Here is a 21,991-nt window from a genome sequence, read left to right on the forward strand (position 1 = left end):
TTGGCGCTAAAGAGGCAAGTGCAGGCGAGGAGTCTCGAGGCATCAGGCAAAGGTTTCCATATCGATGCAACGAGACCAAGACCAGCAGGACGGCAAGACGGAGGTCACCGTGGAGCCCAATACGACATCACCACCAAAGCCTTTGGCAGGCGAAGCACCTTTAGCCAGGATAACTTGTACTAGTTGTCTCCCTTCGAATTTGGCCGTTGTTGGATCCCTTCCCGCTCAATATTTGGGGAGAGGACCAGGGCCTCTATAAATAGGACTAGCCACCACCATAGGGGGGGATCGGGAACGGATCATTCAGATCATCCTCAACCACACAAGTTCACCAAGCACAAGAACACCTCTCCTCAGGAGGCTGTTCTTCCCGTGTAACTGTTCATCCTCAGCCCAAGAGGCAATCCACCACACCACACTGGAGTAGGGTATTGCACCACATCGGTGGCCCGAACCAGTATAAACTCATGTCTCTCGTTCTTTGGGTTCATCGAGCTAGGCCTTGTGATTGTTGCGAGAGCGATTTAGGGAGAGACAGATCTTTGTGCGCACCCCAGTGTTCGAACCTCAAGGGTTTTGCCGGAACCTGAAATCCGACAATAACTGCAACTGCAACTTCTTTGTATCTTGATACTTCTTCTGCAACATTGATAGGAGCATCAGAAACAAAATCTACTGGCAGTACTTCAGTATTGTGCTGCAGAAGTGGTTCTGGCACTGGAATTTCTCTTTGAGGCTGAGGAGGAGATTCAGCACCCAAATTGTCACTCTCAGCAGCAAGCAAAGGATCTTCAGGAACTGCGAAATCCTCCAGTGGCAGCTGTTCAATGGGCTGATTAAGATCAAAAGCAGCATGTGCAACAGGTAAGACTGGTTGAATTTCAGGCAGAACCAGGGGCGCCAAAAGCTCATCTGGCTCTGGCATGCCTAGTGCTCCAATAGCAGACTCAGCAGAGCTAACATTTGCACTTGGCAATCCCAAGGATTAAGTGAGACCACTGTACTCATCTTCTGGCTGCTCAACATGCATTTCAAGAGGTCCCATCAAATCATTTAATTCTAGAAATTCTCTAGCTTGAATTTCCACATCCACCAGCTGTTGTTGCTGTGGCATTGCCCAGTGACCCCAGCCTTCATCTTCCTCATCCTGTGCTGGAGCTTCCTCAATAACTGGCAAATTATGTTGCTCAGGTTGCAATAGGTGAAAAGCAACAGGCCCAACCATAAGATTGTTCTGATTGGGGTGATGGAATTGCTCTGGTGGCCTTGGATGAGGGTTGCCATCTTCGGGAACTGTATCTTCATCAGGAGGTGGCACTCCAATAGGGTTGTCATCCACAATCACAACAGGGCAGGTCCAGGACTGACCACTAAAATTCTTGGCACCAGAAACAACCAGACTAGCCGGGACATCCTTGAGGGCATCAACCTTCACTTTCAGGGCAACAACTGCATCACTAGATTTGAATCTATCCCAGAACATAAGCTGCCTGAAACTTGCAGTAGCATTAGACAGTTCATGAAAACTTCTCAAGTCAACAGGGAAACCGAACACCATGAGCCACACATCTCCAATCAAATTAAAGTTCTTCCAGTTCAGACCCTCGTTGTGCCTTTGAAAGACGATGTGAATGTCATCATAGGCATGCGGCCCTCTATTAACTAGAAAATCCCTATCGGCCGCACCGCGAACAATCACATAAGCTTGCCCAAAAGGAGACTTCGTCACATCAGAGACACCAATGCGCTTGGACTGCAGAAACTCTAGGAGGATCTCACGGACATTGATAAAACTTACTTCTCCTTGGGGCATGGGGATGATTGTTGCAATGGCAAGGTCTTCATTGGCTGGCACAAGATTGCCATGGAGCACACGGTGGCACGCAGGCCGCCCTTCCACATCAATCGCATGGAAACCTTCCGGGAGGAATGATGCAGGGTCGAAGGGGAACGAAGCCATTGCCGGCAACCGGAGAGCAGCCGCTTCAGTCGGAACCCTCGATGAGAGAGCTGGTTGTTGCAGAGGAGAAGGAGAGTGGTGGGAATGCGAGTCGGTAGCGGCGGTAATGGCTTGATTTGACTGAATAGGGGAAATGATGCCCTCTCTAACAGATGGGCTTAAATGTGGCGATTGACGGAAGTCCCGGTCACTAGCCAAAAGTGGGTTCTACAGAAGGGGAGGTTGAATGCGAGGCATCGGATCGGAAATCGCGCCTCCAAACCTGTAGTTATTCTTGCAACCGGGACGAAGATGACCCACACCAAGACAGCGAATACAGAATAGGCTGTTGGGCTCCCTAGCAGTCTCGGCCAGCCCAGAGGTTTGAATTCCCGTGGATCCCGCCCTCCCGAGAGCCACATTATTGGGCGCAGTTAAGACCGGGTTTAACGATGCCGTTGATTTGAGTTAGGCGTTCAGAAACTGACAGGGGACGAGTAGCAGCGGATCTGACCGGTGATCTAGCCGGAGATCGAGCAGTGGAGTTGTGGCCGCGAAAGAACCTTGGAGTTTGAACAGCCTCGGCATAAGATCTACGATCACCAGAACGGTTTACCACAGTATATTCTTGATCAAGTTCTTGCTGATATAGCCGGAACTCTTTGTGGAAATCAGGTCCACCATTGCCCCAAAGGAAAAAACCCAGACTAAAAAGATCATTGACGCAATTCCCCCCTTTGATGATAGCAAAACCCACACTCTTGGATGAAACACTGAACTTGAAGGACCAATTTTGAAGGCATGAAACTTTGAAACGAGAAGCATGACCCCCAAAGCAAGATTGAAGCATGAGACTGACCGAATCAACATTGATACGAAGTTTAGATCGGGTCACCTCTGCCACCAGGAAGAATTCCTTGAGCTCACCACCTTCAAAATGATTGATTGGCACACCAAATTGCTTCCAAATGAAGGCTTCGAAGGCCAAGCCTTGCTCGAACTTGAGATTAGAGAGAGCCATCTCGGAGAGGCAGATCGAACTTGCTCGAGCGGTGGCTGCCGGTGGCCGGAGTGACGGCCGGCAGGTAATGTGGCCGCCACGGCCAGAGTGGCCAGCGGTGCAGGAGGGGCTAGGCGCAGGTACGTTTTTCGAAATGAAATTTATTCTCTAAATGATGATAAACAATAGTTGAAAACATGTACAAAGAAGAAGCACAAATAACAAAAAGTTCCTTCCAGGCCATAATCCATGCATGTTATATGTCCCCCATGTCTTTGCCAATGACCATGAGTGTCATGCACTTCAGTTGGTTAAGATACTATGATCTTTCACGTTAAATCTTCAAAGGTGACAATTCCATGTTAATTACTTTGTATCTTGATACGATGACTTGTAAAAGTAACCAACAAGGTATTTTTTTCCACACGAGGTAGACAAGTGCGTTCATCCTGGACTACTATCGACCAATTTGATGGGGCACTCCTTTGCTCTGATGAGTTAGATCTCCAGTTAATTCTTTCTTCCGAATATATTCCTTTTTATGTGTCTGATACAGATGATGATGTCCGTGGCTCCATCGCTGGCGGTGGTCACAATGCGCAGCCGTAGGAATGGACAATAGACAAGCCAACATGTACTCAGGTGCATCCTACAACAACACAATCAATACTTCTTCCCTATTTGTCCAATATGTTATTTATTCCTTTGATTTATGTTCATCCAAGACTAGACAAACATTTTGATTTCATCTTTGTGCAATTACACAAACCAAACAAGGAAAAGATGTTTCCAGTTTTTTTAATAACATATTTATCTTGGTGATGCCAAAAACCCTTTTATAGTTGCTATCATTTAGTTTTCCCCTGCATCTCTATTTTGAAAGTGCATGGATAGTGAGAGCTCAATCTATAATTCCTGATACTATTGCAAGCTGGTAGATTGGAGCAATTTTAGATGACTCACAGGTTTCTGTTACTCACTTATTATCTCTACTCCTAGTTAGGTACATCATTCGTTCGTACCCCCTCCCATCGATCGATCACACCTCCCCCAATGTTTTACACTGTCAAATGAAGACGTCACCAGGCCCTCGCACCCACTGTCGGCCTCCTCCCCCCACGCACTGCTCTGGCGCCAGCCTCTCCTGCGTACCTCCTTACCCCCGCCGGACGACCACGACACGTGCCCCACCGCCGCCAAGTGCCTCGGTGACGATGATGCCCATTGGTAAGTTCAACCACGGCGGCGCCTTCCAACTCACTGTCCATGCGCTGGACCTCCTTGCGGCCTACACTCTCGTTCCTCTTCGGCAACTTGTCCAAGTCCGAGCTCGCGGGCATCACCGAGAATACCAAGTTCGGCTATGGCGTCGTCGTCATCTCCATAGTCGACGCACCCCTCAGGTTTGGGGTCTCCGCCAGGGGCACGCAGGACTATAGGAAGGCCGACACCAATGCTCTGGTGGTGCTCCACCAGTCTAACACTGGTGAGTACCTTTGCAAGGAGGAGGAGCTCATGTGAGGTGAGGTTTGAGGCTTGATTTTTCTTGTGTTTACTGATTTGACCATATGCGTCAATTTTGGGACCCAATGTCTTACTATCTTGTTGAGGCTTCATGCATATGGGATATCAATGTGAGGCGAGGCTTCATGCATATGTGACATGTATATGGTATTCAACTTTGGTTTACTGTACCATATTTTTGTTTTTCTACAAGGCTGTTGTATATCTCTACTCCTAGGTGGGGATGGTGCATCTGTACTATGGTGCGTCAGCTAACTTTAGTTGTTTCTGATGCAAAGGCCAAACATGAATGTGTCGGCTAACTTCAATTGGAAGTTAACATCTAGCTTAATTTACTTAAGCGGTAGCCTATAGCAAATGATTGGCACTCATAGTGTACTGTTGGAATCCCTTTGTTGTAACTTATAGGCAAAGCACCGATTATGCTGATTGCTATGTCCTCTTCAGTGTGTCGTAGCACTTGAAAATAGCGTAGAAAGTAAGACATGACCCTATAGTTTTTTTCTTTTCTAAAATGGACTGTCATGATCTCTTATGATCCTGGGACATAACAGGTAAATATGTCATCTTGTATTTTCTTTGAAGTGAATCATTTTGTCCTTCCAAATGAAACTATAACAAGCTGTACATAAATTTGATATGTAGGTCAGATTCATCGTTAAGACAAGCCCAATTTAAGTGAGGGTGAGTACCGATCTGGGTTGGGCACAATCTCCTCGAGGGCGGCACCAAGGTTCACTACCTAAAGAAGACCGATGTAGTAATTGACATCGTAGATAACTGGGTGAAGGTGTTCAATGAAGGAGATTCAGAGTCATCAGTGTAGTATGGAAACGATGCACATGCTGTCATGGTAGTAGTTGAGGTGGTGTATATATCAAGTGATCTATTCTATAGGCATTTTCTTTAGGTGTGATGTTTGATTTTAAGCAAATCACGCTTGTTGTATAAGTTTCTGCCCATAATGATTTGCAGCGAACCTGGAGTGCGGCTTGATCCAATGGCTCGATTGGAGCACTCAATTGTGATGAAGCTGTAAACTAGACTTGGTCAGCAGAAAAAAAATTAGACGTTGCCACCAACATTAAACATAACTTGTCATCTCTCACCATCAGATGTAGATTGAGTCTCTTAAGAAAGTTAATGATGTTTACTGAATGGAGGGATGAAAACATATGCTTTCAGTTAATTTATTTTTTTCTTAACAAGTTCTTGTCCGCGAATCCATCTTATTGTATTGCCAACTTATGGAAAAAATATTGTTGTGGCCATGCATGCATTTTGCATGTTCTGAATCCATGGTTGCTGCATAATTTGCCTAATTTTAAAAATATGGCAAATTGCGTTTCATCATATATGGTTTTATAGCAAATCGTGCAATTTTGTAATTAGGAATGCATTGGTTGGTTGCTTCTCAAGTTAATTATGACATGGTGATAATGGCATCGGAGGCATCAAATATGCCTTCTTGACTCCAGGCATCATGGGGGGCCCACGCCTCACCATGATGGTGGTGGTGGATCAACATGAACACTGGGGGAGGGGATCACGGCGGAGAGCGGGGCGGCCGGCGGGGGACTCCTCCTTGGTTCTCCGTGAGGAAGTATGGTGTGAAGAAGAGAGGGAGCCATGGAGAGGGTGAGATGGGCATTTTCCGGTTTTAAAGGCGAGGGCTCCAGCGAGAAATGTCCTGCTATGACGGGAAACCAAGCTGGAAGGGGAGGGTTCGGCAAGAAAATGGAAGGGTGCGTCATGGGGTAGGTTTTTTTTGTGTGTGGACCGCGTGCGTGGAGATAACACGGTGGATATCCGGACAACCAAATTTTACTCCAACGTATGGGCTAGATTTGGGGGAGTCCGGACTGCCCAAAGAGTTGGATTTTGGGAGCCTGCTGGGTGCCTGTTTGATATCTGAACACACCTGGATGCCTGTTTGATGTCTGAACACGCCTCAATGTATGAGAGAGAAGTGAGCTTCAACACTGTAGACTACTATAATTATTTGTTTAATTTATTTATATGCATTGTTGCCCGTAGCAACGCACGTGCATTCTACTAGTTTTAATAAAGACAGTCTAAAGGCATCCTAGATCTGATTAAAATGGAGCAAAACAAGGTCCACTAGACATACTAGTTAAAGGCACGTGCCATGCACGTGTAAGGATTATTGCGAAATGTTGTATGTTGAGAGGAATTTTTTTAATATTTTGAATTGCTTATCCCATGTGTCACGTGATACGTTGAGAGGGATTGAAGGCATTTTTATTTACTATATAATCAGGTTCTTAGTATTTATTAACTTATATTTTTCATGTAAAGTTCACAAACATGCATGCATACAATGATTAGTCTGTCTAATCAAGTAGATGCTTGCCTAAAAAATATTGGTGAGAACAATGGGAAACCTGGGCAATAATGTTTGTAAAACGAATTCATAAGAGAAAGTAAAAAAAATAGAGAGGCCGAGGGTCATTTAAAAAAAAAATTGTGTCAAAGCAGCCTTTGGGCTCTCAGGCACCAGTGGGGTGTTCTCTAGCATAGCAAAAGGTTTCAAAAAAATGATACCAAGATTTGCATGTCGTACAAAACAAAAAGCAGCGGACGTCACTAAATGTTAATTCAAATCAATATAAACATGCCAGAGTTCTTTTTTTTACACATGCCCTATTTTTGATAAAAAATACCAGTTTAGTAAATATGCAGATTACTACATGTGTTATTTTTGACAAATAAAAATATGAGAAAATACTTCTGGCACCAGGAGTATTGATGCCCGAGAGTTAAACTTTGAAAGTAACAAAGTTTTTTTTAGTACAACACATATATTAAACTTCTATTTTACTTGTTGTTTATAGTCTGCTAAAGCATCGATACCGAGGCTGCAATGCATGTGTCTGTGGCTGTGGGGCAGCGTTGCATAGTACTCCTTGCCTGGTACTGTGGCTGTGGGGCGGCGTTTCTTTTTGTCAACTGGGCCTGCGGCACATTTCCAGTGGCCGGTAGAAGAATCGAGAGCCTGCAAGTACTCTACCGCGCTGGCAATCTAGCAGCACGAAAATGGAACCCCATCGCGAATCCCTGCGTGCTCAGCCGTTAGATTGCCCTATCCTATGGTCTATATGTGGCCACGTAGTCCTCTAATCTAAAGCAATTGAATCTGAGCCATTCGTTTACAAACATCCAACGGTCTATACAACTTCATACTGGTACATTATATAGGAGTATAGAAAACGACCTAGGAAAAAAAAATTACATTGAAATTCATACAAATCTTCTTCTTCCTTTAATCATAGGTCGTCTGCCAAATATTGAAAAAGCATACTAGTCTTCTTCTTTTGGAGCCCATTCTCCTTTTACAAATGACTAAACGTTAAGTGGGTGACTATGTAGGTTGATAAGATATAGACATGATCGAAAACTTCTTTCGATCAATGATCAATAGCGTAACTGTGGACATCCATATTGACCCTTATACCTATATGAATGATATTCGAGTGAACCTTTAGTTACCATGTCATTTTTTTTGCTTCACAATACTTTACAAAACCTAAGGTGAGATATATCGACATTCCCGTTGAAAGGATCGGTATGGACGAATAGAGGAGGGTGAATACGCGACTAACAAAATTGTAAATTATTTTCCAAATTTTACGCTCAACAAAACAATAATTTTCTAGATATGCAACTAGGTGGACAACATATATCACTACAGGAATCAGAAACTTTACCGTCCGCCATGGCAGACGGCAAAGGCATGCCTGGCGGACGGCAAAGGCCTTTGCTGTCAGCAAGCAGACGACAACACATCCGGCTGAACAAACTACGGCAAAGGGCTCTTTGCCGTCTGCTGGCAGGCGACACAGATGCAATGGCCTTTGTCGTCCGCTGGCAGACGGCAAAGGGTCTGGATGGCACACGTGACAGCTTAGGTCCATTAAGGGGTTAACAGCGTGCTTTGTCGTCTGCTGGCAGACGGCAAAGACATTTGCATCTTTGTCGTCGTGTTTGCCGTCTGCCAGCAGGCGGCAAAGTGCCCAAATAGGCCAGCCCAGATGCCACCCAGGTAGCTGCCATGTGGCATGTCTTTACCGTCTGCCAGCAGACAGCAAAGCTGCCAAATAGGCCAGCCCTGTACAGCCCCTGTTTTTTCTTAAATTCATTCAATTTCACAGAATTTCACAGATATAGACACACACACATTTGAAAATAATTTCAACAAGCATACCAACAATAAGTTTCCAACAACATATCCAACATTGCGCTGACAAAACGATCTTAATGTGTACCAAAACTCAAAAGCAATTCAACATTACTGGCGGCACAGAGTGCCTCCCTAAACATAGTGAACTTCAATATAACAGCAACACCTCAGTCTACTGGACTAGAAAGCAGCCATAGAACACATTATAATGATAATCAGGTGTTTGTCGCCTGGTGAAGATCTGTTGGCTGGAGTGCATTGACACCATCCTGATGAGCCCCCTCTCCATCAGGTCCTTGATGGCCCTGCGAGCCAGAGACCCGTTGATATGCAGGTAGGTAGACACAGGGTGAGAAATATCATCAGCACCATATAAACCAAATGAAACATATGACACACTAATATACATTGTGTGTACTTGGAAATGGCAAAAGAGTTCAAATTTTATAATTGATATCAGTCACAAATTTGAAGTACAGGTACATGCAACGGTAAATAGCTAAACACAAACTTGCAGTGCTCTCCTCGATAGTAGTTCTAATGCATAGTTCAAGGAAAAAAGCTAAGTCTATGTCATTTTGGAGGTAAGCAAGATTGTTATGCCATTTTTTACCTAAGTATGTCATAAAAGAACTGAAGAAGCTTAGTACAGGTCATTTTTTAGCTAACCTAGGTAGTTATGCCATTTTTGAGCTAACTAAGCATATTTATTCATTTTGGAGGACAAAATTGCAAGTGTAGGTCATTTTAGAGCTATCCTAGCAAAGAGCTGGCGGACGGCAAAGATCCTGATTCCAGTAATATATGACAAATGATGTAGGGTGGAATCCTAGGGATGATCTTTCACGATTTGGAGGGGGTTCCACAAAGAACACGAGGGAAAACACGAGGAAACATTCAAATCAACATACGATCACACATGTGCTAGATCCATGAACACAAAGAGGTCACAAAGATCCAAAGACAACAAAGGAAGGATACAAGTAGCTAGTTCTTCTCCAAGAGGAGGTCTTGAATCCACTAGGGGATCTTCCCTTGCGAGGTCTTGAATCCACTTGGGATATTCTCCGCAGAGGCCTCGGTCTCCAATGGAGTATGTATCAAGTGGATGAGAAAAGCTCTATCTCTAAAATGAGCTAAACAAATGCTGACCCTAATAAGAGGGAGGATGAGGAGTATATATAGTCTATGGGAACGAATGGGTACATGGGCCTCGGCCCTAGTCTTTGTGCGCACACAGACGTCGGACGCCCGACCGTTACCGGTTGTCCGGTGGCTCGCGAGGGTTCGGACGTCCGGTAACGCTCGGACTTCCGGCATTTCGCCGCTGATTAGGCGGCGCCGGATATCCGGAGGCAGTCGGTCGTCCGGAGGTCTTCGGATTTTCGTTAATTTCTGTTCTATGAAGTGGCACCGGATGTCCGGAGTGGAGCGGTCGTCCGGGCGCTGGGAGGTGTCGGACGTTCGGTCCGTGTCGGTCGTCCGGCCGCTGTAGCGTTCGCTGGCTGGGAGTTGGGCTGTGTAACGACCCGAGACCGACGCTTCAGACGCCTTCCATGTCTTTCGTTGTCGTCGTGTGTTTCAATTGTTAATGCTTGCTGCAACCTCACCACTTTATCCATTCCATACCTATTAAGCTTTGCTAGTCTTGGTACGCATGGTAATGGGATTGCTGAGTGCTCGTGGCTCACAGATTACTACAACAACAGTTGCAGGTATAGGTAATGCGATGATATGATGTGAGAGTGATGCTTGCTTGTTTGGAGTTCTTCTTCTGCTTCTTCTTCGATCAATGGATAGGTTCCGGGTGGGGCACCTTGGATTAGGAGGATGGATGTCGTTCTTCTTTTTTGTTTGATTTCATCCGTAGTCGGATCCTGCTCTTCGGTATGATGGTTGCTATGTATTGATGTATTCATGTTGTAGCTTGTGGAGAGTGTAAGTCTTTATCTTGTATTCTGATCTATTCAGTACATGGTATGTTGCTCTGATACCAACTGCTGCGATCTCTTTTTCAAGCAATCATTTCCAACGGTGTGTCTTTGAGTGGGCCCTAACCCACACGTCTTTTCCCAGGATCTTACCTAACGCTTTCTAATTCTTTTGGAATTATTCTCAAATTTTGTCAAAGTTTGACGTAATAATGAATTCTCATCGATCAAATGTCTCCTTCAAGATCACTTTCAGATTCTTTTCATTTTGGCTCAACATTTCTATTCTTGATTGTTCCAAAGTATCTCACAAATTCTTCATGGTGGTTCTCGTCATCATTCTCGGCATTTGAAGACCGAAGAAGACTTCCCCTCCAAATCTTGTCCGTTCTCTTGAACATTCGTGGTTCAACCTTCATGCTATCCTCATAATTGTTTTCGACTGTGAGAATTCTTTTCGCCCATTCAACGCATTTCAGGAGTTTCTTTCCTTTCCTTTCTTGGTCATGCAAAGGCCATCATTTCAGAAGATTTATTCGTTCTCAACAGTCACCTATTATTCTCCAATTCTTCTAGTGCTTCGTTCAAGTACTCTGGTCGGCTCGCGATCTCTTCGTTCTCCTGTATCTAAATTCTCTCATGTATCTTCGTTCATTTTTTTAATTCTTCCCGGTGATGCATTCCTTTTATTTGTTCGTTTTAAATTTGTACGGTGGTTCATTAGAGAATCCACTTCCTATGTTCTCGTATCTATTAATTCGCTCCTTCCAAAATCCTACCGGTGGTTCGTTGAAGACCTTCCCAAGTTTGCGCTATATCTCTCCTTAATCCTTTCAAAGAAGAATAAGTGGTATGCCAAATCCGTTACTTGTCGTCAATTTAAATTGATGATGGATACGAATAACATAATTCTTATTCCTGCTCTATCAAGGTGATTCAATTCTTTCCTTTGGAGTTTGTTCATGATGAATAAATTCTCGGTTCCAAGCTGTTATCTTTTCTTTTCCAGAGTTCAAAGTTTTCTCATTATATCGTCACGAAGCACCATCCAAGTCATTGCAAGATTTCAATTCTTGTTGTTTCAATCTTCGCTTCTTTTCCATCATCTTTTATATTCGGATTATTCAGAGAGTTTCTTCATGGTGGTTCGTTAAAGATTTCATTCATTCCCGAAGTCTTCATTGAGAGTCTTGTTGGAGGATGAAAGTGCAACTAATCCCTGGGTGGTTTTGGTAATTCTTAACAACATATAGCTCATTAAACTAATACTCTTTCAAGATGATCATTTCAGAAAGGTCAATGATTAGCATGGCATGGACTAGAGATGTGGACACCTCAAAAGTATCAAGGACACATATTGGCAAAAGCTCAAGACTCTACATTTTCATTTTAGTGATCCAAGATCACATTGAGTCCAGAGGAAAAGCCTACTATTAAAAGGGGATGAGGTGTTGCTTAATGGCTTGTTGGCTCAAAATGCTTAGTGATATGCTCCAAAAGCCCTCAACCACTTTCTCAATTCCACATATGTCCTAAAGCTAAAGTCAAACTTGGCCCCACCGATTTGATCTATCCGGCGCCACCGAGTTCATTTGACATAGCCATAGCCAGAGACCCTAATCAGTTCGGTCTCACCGATAGGGATCTCAGTCTTACCGAGATGGGATTGCAAACTCTCTGTTTCCCTTCGTAACATTTCGGTCTAACCGAAATGAGCAATCGGTCCCACCGAGTTCGCAATGCAAACTCTCTGTTTCCTTCTCATAACATTTCGATCTCACCGTAATGAGTGATCGGTCCCACCGAGTTTGCCTCACCAACTCTCTGTTTGCCTATTACTGAAATTGGTCTCACCGAGTTCATGTGATCGGTCTCACCGAGATCAAGTTATGCCCTAACCCTAGCACATCGGTCCCACCGAGTTGATCATGTCGGTCCCATCAAAAATTCTAATGTTCGCATTTTGAACTGAATCGGTCTGACCGAGTTTGGTAAATTGTGTGTAACGGTTAGATTTTGTGTGGAGTCTATATATACCCCCCCACCCATCCTCCATTCATGGAGAAAGCCATCAGAACGTGCCTACACTTCCAGCATTCATTTTCTGAGAGAGAACCACCTACTCATGTGTTGAGACCAAGACATTCCAATCCAACCACAAGAATCTTGATCTCTAGCCTTCCCCAAGTTGCTTTCCACTCAAATCATGTTTCCACCATAGCCAAATCTGTGTGAGAGAGAGTTGAGTGTTGGGGAGACTATCATTTGAAGCACAAGAGCAAGGAGTTCATCATCAACACACCATCTATTACCTTTTGGAGAGTGGTGTCTCCTAGATTGGCTAGGTGTCACTTGGGAGCCTCCGTCAAGATTGTGGAGTTGAACCAAGGAGTTTGTACGGGCAATGAGATCGCCTACTTCATGAAGATCTACCCTAGTGAGGCAAGTCCTTCGTGGGCGATGGCCATGGTGGGATAGACAAGGTTGCTTCTTCGTGGACCCTTCGTGGGTGGAGCCCTCCGTGGACTCGCGCAACCGTTACCCTTCGTGGGTTGAAGTCTCCATCAGCGTGGATGTACGATAGCACCACCTATCGGAACTAAGCCAAAAATCTCCGTGTCTACATTGCGTTTGCTCCCTCCAAACTCCTCCCCTTTACCTTCATATGCAATGATTTACATTCCGCTGCTATACTCTTAGAATTGCATATGTAGGTTGATTGCTTGACTTGTGCTAAGTTGCTAAAATCTGCCAAGACTTAAAATTGGGAAAAGGCTAGATTTTTATTTGGTCAAGTAGTCTAATCACCCCCCCTCTAGACATACTTTTGATCCTACAAGTGGTATCAGAGCTTTGGTCTCCATTTGCCTTGATTTCCATAGCTTTGGTGATCATAGCCTTGGTTTCACAACCTAGGAGAGTATGGCGTCTAGCGAGGGAAATTACCACCGTAGAGGTCCTTACTTTGATGGTACTAATTTTGCTAGTTGGAAGCATAAGATGGAAATGCATATTCTTGGACATAACCCCCGCCGTTTGGGCTATTGTGTGTATTGGCTTGCAAGCTGATTTCTTCGATGGGAGAGAAACGAATCATGAAGCGACCGCGGAAGAATTGAAGATGTTGCAATACAATGCTCAAGCTTGCAATATCCTATTCAACGGATTGTGCCCCGAAGAATTCAACAAAATCAGCCGTCTTGAGAATGCAAAGGAAATTTGGGATACTTTGATTGATATGCATGAAGGTACCGACTCCGTCAAGGAATCCAAATTGGATGTGCTTCAAAGTCAGCTTGACAAGTTCAAAATGAAGGACGGTGAAGGTGTCGCTGAAATGTACTCTAGGCTTGCTCTCATCACAAATGTGATTGCCGTCTTAGGAAGTGAAGAGATGACCGACAGATTCATCATCAAGAAGATCCTAAGAGTCTTGGATGGAAAATATGATACCGTGTGCACTTTGATCCAAATGATACCCAATTACAAATATCTCAAGCCAACCGAAGTCATTGGAAGAATTGTTGCTCATGATATGTCACTCAAGGATGAAGAAGAGCTTCACAACAAGTCTAGTGGTGCTTACAAAGCCTCATGTGATGCTACTACATCATCAAGTGAGAAACACGCCTTCAATAAAGAATTGAGCCTAATGGTGAAGAACTTCAACAAGTTCTACAAGAGTAGAAGCAAAGAAGAAGTTCCAAGTCAAGGTCGTACAATGACAAAAGATCTTCTAGTCGTGAGCGTAATTGATACAATTGTGGAAGACCCGGACACTACTCCAATGAGTGTACGGCTCCCTACAAAAGAAGAGAAGAATCACCTAAAAGGAGAAGCAAAAGAGAAGAATCACCTCCAGGGGAGAGAAGGAGTAGAGATGATCGTTATGAACGAAGAACCTCTCGCAGAAGCAAGGATTCAGAAAGAAAGGACAAGTCATAAAGGAGCTATACAAAACAAAGACCCCAAGCACATGTTGGTGAATGGGTATCTGGCTCCGACTCCGACCACCACTCCGAGAGAAGTTATCACTCCGACTCTGAATATACTCAAGATGAAGGTGTTGCTGGTCTAGCACTTGTGTCAACCAACTCCTATGACATTTTTGATTCACCAAATGAAGGAATTGGAAGATGCTTCATGGCTAAAGGCCCAAAGGTATCACACCCCGAGTATGTTGATTTCAATAGTGATGAAGATGATTTGCTAGGTGATGATGATTTACTTGTTGATAACTCTAGTGATGAAAACTATGATGAATTTGCTATTAATAAAACGAATGACGATGATAAGAAGGAGATTGAGCGTCTAACTAAAGAGCTAAACACTCTTAAGTTAGCTCATGAAACTACCTTAGAAGATCACCGAGAGCTTTTAAAGACTCATGAGAAGCTACACTTTCAAAAGCTCAACCTAGAGCAAGAGCATGGGTTCTTAAAAGCAATCAATGATGATCTTCGTAAGAAAAGTTCTTCTTACATTGCCAAGCGTTTACTCTTGTCTACTTACATGCCACAAGTAAAATCTAGCAACAAGAATAAGAAAGATTCTTCATCTAGTAGTAACAATAATCATGCTAAATCCAATATTGTTCCTTCTAGTAGTTCTCTTGATTCCACTAATGATTCTCTTAGCCAAGTTACACTTGAGCAAGAAAATAGCTTATTGAAGAGAATTATAGAGAAAGGTGTTTACAAGAGCCTTGCCGGAAGTAAGCAATTTGAGGAAAATTGTACGCAAGCAAGGAAGGCACCGGAAGAATCAAGGTGTTAGTTTTGAATGAAAGTTCAATGCCAATGGAGTTGAGTAGGAAGAAGATCAATACCCCAAGACGAAGTTTGTTCCTCAACAAGAGAAGTATGATCCTACTTCCTTAAAGGGGACACAATCTCAAGATGATCTTCCACCACAAGACCACAAGAAAAAAGGCAAGGACAAGCTTCAAGATGAGATTGATGCATTTGAAGAAGCTCCTAAGGCCTTGGTCAAGTGGGTTCCCAAGACTACATCAAGTTCTACTTCATCAAGTATGACAACAACTCCAAGGATTCCCATCAAGTTGATGTGGATCCCGAAGAAGAAGAACTACAGAGTTCTTGAGGGTGACTCCGCCAACATACTTCACTCATATTTATTTTGTCTATGACAAGTGCAATCAACTTCCACATCTTGCACTAGTTCAAGGAGTCACAAACCCTCTTGTTGGTAAGACAAGGGACAAGGTAACCTAATGCCTTCATGGACATCATCTTGTATTGAAAGTGCAACTCACTCCAACGGATTGCTCCAAATGATCTACATCAACATTGAGCATCCACATCTTCAACATCTACATGAAGTCATCATCGACAAAACCCAAGGTTAGTTCATCCCTCTTAGGGGGGACATCACATCTAGGGGAGCTTTACTCTAAGAATTGAGCTAAAGCAACTCTAATGGTGTGAACACAACAATGCTTTATGTAAAAGTGGCAACCCCACTTGTTCTTAAACCATGAGTATGACCTACGATCAAATGTTCTCATTTAACTCCTCAGTCAATATACTCATATATAGATGACCTAGTCACCGCCAATTGCTTGATAGATGCTAGAGTGTTTGTGCACGCTTTGCCACATATTTTATATGCCATATTATTGTGTGAGCATGTTGATTGCATATTTTTCCCATTCGTGGACATCCATTTGTTGCTTTGATTGTTTGGCTCCTTTTCTTTTGCCAAATGGATGGACAAGAATGCCTAAGAACTTCCTCTAGCTATCTTTGTTTTTCTCGTCTCAAACTCTATTCATGCTACATCACAAAGTTTGATCAAGTCAGATTCGAACCCTCTGGGTGAGGAGCACTCGGAGCCACCGATTCGTCATAGACTTAAACTTCCAAAACCTCTCTGTGTATTTCGGTCTGACCGATTAATTACTTTCGGTCATACCGAATTCATTGAGTTAATCTAGGTTTTCAATCTCGGTGCAACCGATTTGAACAATTCAGTCACACCGAGTTGCAGTAACCGCTTGCGAGTCTGCATCTCGGTGCCACTGAGTCATTCCACTCGGTCACACCGACAGGGTCAGGATATATATACCCACGGGTCAAATTTTGGAAATTCCTTCGAAGCCCTTCGCCCGCGCGTATCCGGCTCTGCTGACCCGGGTCTCCGCATCGTCTTTTCATCGCCAGTGACCTCCTGCCGCTGGTCTCCGCCGCCGTCAACGGGAATCTTCGCTGCCGTTGTGCCGTAGAGAGTTCACCATCGAGTTAGGGTATGAACTCGACCCCTATGTGCGATCTTTACCTCTGATTTCTCCACTTAGGTCAATGCCATGATTCTTACCACGTATGAGATTACTCTATCCAGCAAGAACTTCCTTTAGATTACTTTTCATTCGAAAATTTAGGGTTAGGTTTCCGCCGAACTCATCTCGGACCGACCGAGTTGTAGAAATCGGTCTCACCGATTTGGCCTAGGCCATTGCACTTGTAATTTTCGGTCTGGTCGAAACTTACGAATCGGTGTGACCAAGTTCAACTCTCAGTGAAACCCTAGCAATCTCAGAGTCAACGAACTGTGTCTCGGTCTGACCAATTCCACTAGTTTAGACTCCAATGTTGCTTCGATGTCACCGAGTTTAACAAATCGGTAGCTCTGAAATGCTTTCTGTAGAAAACTAAAACTAAGTTTTTGACTCAATTGTTTTGCAAAATCTCTGAACTTTGTGATGCTCATCCACTCTATCTCAACTGCATCTATTCACAGGGTCAGCTTTCATTTTGTAGTGTCAGCTATGTCAGATCAAAGTGACAGCCACAACAAGTCTGAGGTGCAAGTTAACTTGAGTGAGGGCACTAGTCCCTTTGGCAGCTATGATGAGGGTAGCAGAAGCACCCCAAGCAACTTGCCCACGGCAGCAACAAGCACAAGGAAGAAGAGAAACTCATATTATGAGGATGAAGATTATGTTGCTGTTGAGGAGGAGGTCAGCTCAAAGAAGAAAGTTGTCAAGAAAGAATTTGGCACAGTAGCTTCAACTAAGCCTGGTTTGCACAAGAAGGCTCCTGCCAAGAGAGTGCCCATGTCTAAGGCCAGAGCCTCAACTCTTGAAGCCTCCAAATGAACAGTTGGAGAGGCTACTAGTGAGGGCAAGAAAAAGAAGGAAAGGACGAGAGGGCGATGGTGCAAGCATGCTGATCCCTTGGCTGAATTTGAGAAGCACTCTTCGGATGAGGAAGAAGATGAAGAAGAGGATGTCGCACCAGCACCCAAAGCTCAGAAGCTGATGGGGGATGCCATCAACTCTAGGGCTGCTCCATCAAAGCCCAAGACTGCCCCCAAAGCATCTAAGACTGCACCAAAGAGAAGCACCAGAAACATACCTGCTGCAGAAAAGAACAAGGCCCCAGTGCCTGAAATAGATGAAGAAGAGGAAGCCCAAGTGCTTAGGAAATTGAAGCCCAAGATCCCAGATCATGATGATACTCATCCAGTGGCTGAAAACATGAAGATAAGGAAGGATGCAGGTCTCAGATTTTGGAGACAGTCAGATCCCTATGCCACAAGAAGAAGAACTGCTGTAGACTACAGGTTCCACACTAAGGAATAGCAGGACTTCTATGAGACAGTGTGATGACCCACTAGTATAGGGGATCTATCTTAGTCCTTTCGATAAGTAAGAGTGTCGAACCCAACGAGGAGCAGAAGGAAATGACAAGCGGTTTTCAGTAAGGTATTCTATGCAAGCACTGAAATTATCGGTAACAAGTGGTTTTGTGATAAGGTAATTTGTAACGGGTAACGAGTAACAAAAGTAAACAAGGTGCATCAAGGTGGCCCAATCCTTTTTGTAGCAAAGTACAAGCCTGGACAAACTCTTATATAAAGGAAAACTCTCCCGAGGACACATGAGAATTATCGTCAAGCTAGTTTTCATCATGCTCATATGATTCGCGTTCGTTACTTTGATAATTTGATATGTGGGTGGACCGGTGCTTGGGTACTGCCCTTCCTTGGACAAGCATCCCACTTATGATTAACCCCTCTTGCAAGCATCCGCAACTACAAAAGAAGTATTAAGGTAAACCTAACCATAGCATGAAACATGTGGATCCAAATCAGCCCCTTACGAAGCAACGCATAAACTAGGGTTTAAGCTTCTGTCAATCTAGCAACCCATCATATACTTATTACTTCCCAATGCCTTCCCCTAGGCCCAAACAATGGTGAAGTGTAATGTATCCGACGTTCACATAACACCACTAGAGGAAAGACAACATACATCTCATCAAAATATCGAACGAGTACCAAATTCACATGACTACTTATAGCAAGACTTCTCCCATGTCCTTAGGCACAAACGTAACTACTCACAAATCATATTCATGTTCATAATCAAAGGGGTATTAATATGCATAAAGGATCTGAACATATGATCTTCCACCAAATAAACCAACTAGCATCAACTACAAGGAGTAATCAACACTACTAGCAACCGACAGGTACCAATATGAGGTTTTGAGACAAAGATCGGATACAAGAGATGAACTAGGGTTTGAGATGAGATGGTGCTGGTGAAGATGTTGATGGAGATTGACCCCCTCCCGATGAGAGGATCGATGGTGATGACGATGGTGATGATTTCCCCCTTCCGGAGGGATGTTTCCCCGGCAGAACAGCTCCGCCGAAGACCTAGATTGATTTCGCCAGGTTCCACCTCGAGACGGCGGCGCTTCGTCCCGAAAGCTTCCTGCTAATTTTTTCCAGGGTGAAAGACTTCATATAGCAAAAGATGGGCACCGGAGGCCTGCCAGGGGGCCCACGAGGCAGGGGGCACGCCCAGGGGGTAGGGCGCGCCCCCACCCTCGTGGACAGGGTGTGGCCCCCCTCTCGTGCTTTCTTCACCCAATATTTTTAATATATTCCAAAACTGACTTTCGTGGAGTTTCTTTTGGAGTTGTGCAGAATAGGTCTCTAATATTTGCTCCTTGTCTAGCCCAGAATTCCACCTGCCGGCATTCTCCCTCTTCGTGTAAACCTTGTAAAATAAGAGAGAATAGGCATAAGTATTGTGACCTAATGTGTAATAACAGCCCATAATGCAATAAATATCGATATAAAGCATGATGCAAAATGGACGTATCAACTCCCCCAAGCTTATACCTCGCTTGTCCTCAAGCGGAAGCCGATAACGAAAAATATATCCACATATTTAGAGATAGAGGTGTCGATAAAATAAAATACGGACATGAGGGTGCTACCTCTTGAGCATGCGTTGGTTTTCCCTTGAAGAGGAAAGGGTGATGCAGCAAACTAGCGTAAGTATTTCCCTCGGTTTTTGAGAACCAAGGTATCAATCCAGTAGGAGGCCACACGCAAGTCCCTCGTACCTAAACAAACAAATAAGAACCTTGCAACCAACGCGATAAAGGGGTTGTCAATCCCTTCACGGCCACTTGCAAAAGTGAGATCTGATAGAGATGATAAGATAATATTTTTGGTATTTTTTATGATAAAGATTAAAAGTAAAGATTGCAAAATAGACGGCGAAAGAAATAGCTAGTTGACGAAAGATTAATATGATGGAAAATAGACTCGGGGGCCATAGGTTTGACTAGTGGCTTCTCTCAAGATAGCATAAGTATTACAGTGGGTGAACAAATTACTGTCGAGCAATTGATAGAAAAGTGCATAATTATGAGAATATCTAGGCATGATCATGTATATAGGCATCACGTCCGCAACAAGTAGACCGACTCCTGCCTGCATCTACTACTATTACTCCACACATCGACTACTATCCAGCATGCATACAAAGTATTAAGTTCATAAGAACAAAGTAACGCATTAGGTAAGATGACATGATGTAGAGGGATAAACTCAAGCAATATCATATAAACCCCATCTTTTTATCCTCGATGGCAACAATACAATACATGTCGTTTCCCCTTCTGTCACTGGGATCGAGCACCGCATGATTGAATCCAAAGCTAAGCACTTCTCCCATTGCAAGAAAGATCAATCTAGTATGCCAAACCAAACTGATAATTCGAAGAGACTTGCAAAGATAACCAATCATACATAAAAGAATTCAGAGCAGATTCAAATATTGTTCATAGATAATCTTGATCATAAACCCACAATTCATCGGATCTCGACAAACACACCGCAAAAAGAGTTACATCGAATAGATCTCCAAGAAGATCGAGGAGAACTTTGTATTGAGATCCAAAGAGAGAGAAGAAGCCATCTAGCTAATAACTATGGACCCGAAGGTCTGTGGTAAACTACTCACACATCATCGGAGAGGCTATGGTGCTGATGTAGAAGCCCTCCGTGATCGATGCCCCCTCCGACGGAGCGCCGAAAAAGGCCCCAAGTGGAATCTCACGGGTACAGAAGGTTGCGGCGACGGAAATAGGGTTTCGTGGTGCTCCTGGATGGTTTCGGGGTACGTAGGTATATATAGGAGGAGGAAGTAGGACGGTGGAGCCACGAGGGGGCCACGAGGGTGGGGGGCGCGCACAGGGGGCAGGCGCGCCTCCCTGCCTCGTGGCCTCCTCATTGATTTCTTGACGTCCACTCCAAGTCCTCTAGATCACGTTTGTTCCAAAAACAACTCTCCCAAAGGTTTCATTCCGTTTGGACTCCGTTTGATATTCGTTTTCTGCGAAAGACTGAAATAGGCAAAAAAACAACAATTTGCACTGGGCCTTGGGTTAGTATGTTAGTCCCAAAAATAATATAAAAGTGTATAAATAAGCCCATTAAACATCCAAAACAGAATATATAATAGCATGGAGCAATCAAAAATTATAGATACGTTGGAGACGTATCAAGCATCCCCAAGCTTAATTCCTGCTCGTCCTCGAGTAGGTAAATGATAAAAACAGAATTTTTGATGTGGAATGCTACTTAGCATATTCTTCAATGTTTTTCTCTTTATTGTGGCATGAATGTTCATATCCGAAAGATTCAAGATAAAAGTTTAATATTGACATGAAAATAATAATACTTCAAGCATACTAACAAAGCAATCATGTCTTCTCAAAATAACATGGCCAAAGAAAGTTATCCCTACAAAATCATATAGTCTGGCTATGCTCTATCTTCACCACACGAAGTATTTAAATCATGCACAACCCCGATGACAAGACAAGCAATTCTTTCATACTTTTGATGTTCTCAAACTTTTTCAATTTTCACGCAATACATGAGCATGAGCCATGGACATAGCACAATGGGTGGAATAGAATGGTGGTTGTGGAGAAGACAAAAACGAGAAGATATTCTCACATCAACAAGGCGTATCAATGGGCTATGGAGATGCCCATCAATAGATATCAATGTGAGTGAGTAGGGATTGCCATGCGACAAATGCACTAGAGCTATAAGTGTATGAC

At 43.8% G+C, this 21,991-nt stretch overlaps 1 long non-coding RNA gene across 1 annotated transcript; it reads left to right on the forward strand.

Annotated features, from left to right (window-relative positions):
• The first annotated feature begins 276 nt into the window (after positions 1-276).
• LOC123052761 (uncharacterized) lies at positions 277-5,621 on the forward strand. Its single transcript, XR_006425043.1, has 2 exons — positions 277-4,461; positions 5,109-5,621. It is a non-coding gene; the product is annotated as an uncharacterized lncRNA (long non-coding RNA).
• Positions 5,622-21,991: the final 16,370 nt, after the last annotated feature.

Source organism: Triticum aestivum, chromosome 2D (genome assembly GCF_018294505.1).
Source record: "Triticum aestivum cultivar Chinese Spring chromosome 2D, IWGSC CS RefSeq v2.1, whole genome shotgun sequence".
NCBI lineage: Eukaryota > Viridiplantae > Streptophyta > Magnoliopsida > Poales > Poaceae > Triticum > Triticum aestivum.